General features: G+C 40.1%; 1 pseudogene; it reads left to right on the forward strand.

Moving 5' to 3' along the window:
• Positions 1-703: 703 nt before the first annotated feature.
• On the forward strand, positions 704-4,267 carry LOC127104319 (aspartokinase 2, chloroplastic-like; annotated as a pseudogene).
• The last annotated feature ends 458 nt before the right edge of the window (positions 4,268-4,725 follow it).

The following is a 4,725-nucleotide window of genomic DNA, read 5'->3' on the forward strand; positions in this document are numbered from 1 at the left end:
TCCATTTATACAAAGGGGTAGCTTGATTCCATTTTTCCTTATTTCAACCAAACTCCATGTGCACATGACCAAACTACCAAGGGAAATGAACCAAGGGACCTACATGAGCCGCAAAAAGGAAACCACAAGCCAAGCCAGAAGTTATTTAAAAATGGCACATGGTATGAAACAATCCGGCACTAGTCTAAGAATAGGAGCCATGCTTGATGCGACATTTGAATCATATCAAGGTTCACCGAAATACAATTCAGCATGCATTCAACCTACAGTTAACCTGAAATGCCCGATGTAGCAGTATCCACCAACACTGTACCTGCAGTGCGCATAACATAATCACTTGCTACATGAATTTCCAAGTTAGAACCTGCAGAACCTTGGCCCTGCGATCATCAGGACTCAGGCATACCTTTAACATTACAAATAGCCCAAGTATCACTACAATGCAACATCAATAACCATCCCTCATTCGTGACAATAGAACTCAGATTGCATATTAATCATAACATACGAAATATCTCCATTAGCCGTGTTATAAGATTTGGGAAGGCTTCTGCTAAAAAGTTTCTCAAGTGGAGGAAAGTAAAGTAAAGATTTTGATCTTGGTCGCTCGGTATGATACGACATGTCAGTGAACTGATGAAAGGCTTTTGGAAATGGTGTTTGGTACTGTTTGTGATTTCTAGGAGAAATAAGGGTTTTAAAGATGCATCAGATAAGTTTTGGTGGATATACAGTTGACTCCTTGATACCTAATACAAACAGCTGTCAAGTGCTCGCAAATCAACCATACACCCTGAATCAGATAAAAGAGCAGCTTGTTGCAATGAATAATGGATTGACTATCATAGAGAATTGTATTAGCAATGATGTAGGTGTGTCCGGGTTTAAATTGGCAGATGAAGTATTCATAGATACCGATGAATTGAGCATTGATAGTTCTTCACTCATCGCTTTTTCAATTGAAACTGAGAGTGTTGCTGCTAGAAGCAAGTTATAAGGATTCACAAGTAATAATGACCTTAAGTTAATTGGAGAAATAACTGAAGAAAATGTGCCCCTAAAGTCTGAAAGAGGCATAATAATTCAATTGATGACGCATAATCAGTTATGCCACATGCTCCGAAATCGACCCCGAAAAAAATACTGAAATCGTTGTTTTGCTTAACAATGCAAGGAAAGTGGATAGAGCTCGAACTCATGGCGATGACCTTTTCGAATCTGGCCAGTTTATTGAAGCCTGCTTAACATATGGAGATGGTTTGAAAGTAAACCCCTTCGAATTTTGTCCGGTATCGCAATACAGCAGCATGTTGGCATAAGCTTGGCCAATGGCAAAGAAATCGATTGAAGAACTCTAACCAAACCTTGCGTTACCAACCAAATTATATGAAAGTTCTTTATTGAAGGGCTACGTCATATAGCAAGCTAGAAAGATTGGAAGAATCGATTCAAGACTACGAGGTCTTGCAAAAGGATTCTCTAAACGATAACACTGCCGCCCGGTGGTGAAGTGGAACAAGCATTAGGTCTTGAGCAGTTTATAACTACACAGTTTTCATCAGGTTGTTCTGCTGTCCATTTTGGAGCTGCATCAAAACTACAAAGTCAATCTCAATCTGAAAAGCAAATAACAGTGGAGGAAATCGAAAACAGTGACAATTGTGTTATGAAATTTGGTGGGTCTTCCATTGCCAATGCCGTGAGGGTGAAAGAAGTTGTTAACCTTATACTGAATTTTCCTGAGGAAAGGCCTATCATCGTTATATCTGCTACGAGAAAGATTACTAACAGGCTTTTACTGGCCAGAGAAAAAGCTATAAGTTGTGGAGTTACTAATGCTGATAGTATCGATGAGCTCAGTGACATAAAAGACTTGCATCTCAGAACAGTGGAGGAACTTGGAGTGGACAGAGATGTTATTGCAAAGCATCTAGAAGAATTTGAGTAACCTCTTAAGGGGATTGCTATGATGAAATAATTGTCTCCACAGACGCAAGATTACTTACTTTCATTTGGAGAGTGCATGCCCACTAGAATCTTTGCTGCATATCGTAATAAAATAGGTGTTAAGACTTGTCAGTATGATGCATTTGAGATTGGTTTTATAACAACTAATGACTTCACTGATGTCGACATTTTGGAAGCAACATATCCAGCTGTTGCGAAGAGGTTACACGGTGATTGGGTTTCTGATCCTGCAATTCCAGTTATTACAGGCTTCCTTAGAAAGGCCCGGAAACCATGTGCAGTGACAACACTGGGTAGAGGGGGCAGTGAGTTGATTTCTACAACAATTGGAAAAGCACTAGGACTACTAGAGATTCAGGTATGGAAAGATGTTGATGGTGTTCTAACATGTGATCCAAATTTATACCCAATTCAGACCCTATGAAATGAGATGCGGCGTAAACATAAAGGTTGGTACACACAAAACGTGGGTGAAATACATTCCAAACGCTGCAGTACATAGCAATAAAACAACGACAAATTGCAGCAGCTGCATCGCTTAACCCAAAATCAACTCCAAATGGCAATGCCGATGACGAGTAACACCAAAGCCGCTAGCCAAGTGTTGATTCAGAGAACCAAAGAACACCCAAGACAATTACCGACATACCTGTAAAACGCAAATGAAAGCGAGTAAGCCAACGACGTCAGCCACGAGAGAATGAAGGATGAAAGCGTAGGTGAAATACCAAACACATTGGACCGCAGGTTGGCAATGACCTGAAATAACAGACCACAATCAAGATATAAACCACCGCATCAAACTCAAACCAAATTGAAACAGGATCATAATGTCAATGGTGAAGCTTAAAAAGGGTGTTATTGAAAAGCCTAGGGAAGAAGAAAACTCGGAAATCCCGTGCTTCAGGAAGACAGAAGTGGATGATCGTAGACAATATTGTAAGATATTAGTCAGCTTGTGTAACTAATCTGGTTTTGAAGACACCAAAATTTACGGTTGAAGTCAGAGAATTGAATGTGGATATATCTAGAAATGTTGGGTTTAACTCAAGTTTGTTCGTTAGACTATAAGTTTTACCTGTTCTCGTTCACATCGGCGAGACACAGATCAGTTGTGACCGGTTATCTAGTTTAAATGGTGGAGGATGCGATTCTTCGTGCCAGGCACCTTTTGGCTGCTTTAGAAAGGTCTCCCTCCCCTTTCATCTACGAAAAGTTCTCAGTATTTTGTGGATTTGGCCATGATAGGGAAGCTGGTAGTTATCGAGAATGTGGGTATTTCTAGTGGAGAGACTACATTGAACGTAACTAAGGAGTTGCTTTTGAAAGGCAAGATTTCATCAAAGTATTCTAAAGAAAAAACCAAAATCAGAAGGAGAAATTTTACCAGATGGAACACTTAATATCAATGGACTAGCAGTTGCAGTCATATACTTCAAGGTTGGCTATGCACCAGCTGATTATCCTTCAGAATCAGAATGGAAAGCTATGCTACTGATGGAACGATCTTCTGCTATCAAATGCCCTTCAATATCCCCTCATTTTGGTTGGCACCAAGAAGATTCAACAAGAACTCGCAAAGCCCGACGTTCTTGAGATGTTCCTCGAAAACAAGGACGACATTGCAAAAATGCGTGAGTCTTTGCTGGACCGTGGAGTTCGAATGACTCGGATATTATTAAAAAAAGCCAATGTAAATCTATGCAGTAAAAAGAACAATGATTAACCTGCAATTAACCAACTTATAACATAAAATTCTAAAGCAACCAACCGAACCAGTTCAGAGAATAAGGATGTATTGTTGGCGGCATCTCCTGTTCATGAGGATAACGCTATAATACTTGTTGATTATCATAAAACAAGAAGCTTCCATATGTGGATGACAAGAAACTACTATCCAACTTGGCTGCTAAATATCAGTCAAGCAACCCCATCTTAATAAAAACGAACCAAGTTACTCGTTGAGCAGTATGCTATCAGCCGACGTACTCTGAGAGATGTAAGTTTCTTATTTCGAGGCTTTATGTTTTCATACCCCGGACGTCTTTTGATAACGCAAGACAAAGAAGATTGGCCGCATCAAGGCTAATATTGAGAGAAATTGAAAAGCACTTCAGACCTTGGGTTACGCAGAGCCGACTTTCGACGATTCTTTTCGCACCATTCCTTGAGCAGCTAGAAAATATGATTCAAGGGAAAGAGACTTCCATAAGTCATGAAGAGCTTGCGCATAGGAGCCGAGATCATTCCTTATCTAATTATGTTATTATGTTCTTCATATTTGTTACGTCCGCTATGATATAAAATAACTCTGAATCTTTTCGAACCTTTCGTAATTAGCCTAACCAACACAACGATTGAGAAGCTTTTCAAATCCATTGTTGAACCAAGGGGCGAAGAGAGCGACCATGTGCATATTACCGCTTTGTCAGATCCATCGGGTGTTCCCATCCGTGTTGTATACCTCGACCGCAACTCATGTGATACTGGAGGTATCAGTGTAAGCCATCATGATCCTATCCCATCCACTGATGGCCTCCCGAGTTCCAGTGGAAATTATGAAAATTAGAACCCTTCACCATAAAGCAAAGTAAACCAACCTGAGAAAGGAAGTAAAAAGGGGGAAAATGTTAATGTTGTCTTAGAGGCTCATGGGTTCGCATACCCTGAAGGAATCCGTTTTGACAAAATCAATGACCAATCAAGTTATAACAACCAGCGTGCATATGGGAAATCTAAGCTTGCTAACATTTCACA

The sequence above is a fragment of the Lathyrus oleraceus genome, chromosome 1 (genome assembly GCF_024323335.1).
Source record: "Lathyrus oleraceus cultivar Zhongwan6 chromosome 1, CAAS_Psat_ZW6_1.0, whole genome shotgun sequence".
Taxonomy (NCBI): Eukaryota; Viridiplantae; Streptophyta; class Magnoliopsida; order Fabales; family Fabaceae; genus Lathyrus; species Lathyrus oleraceus.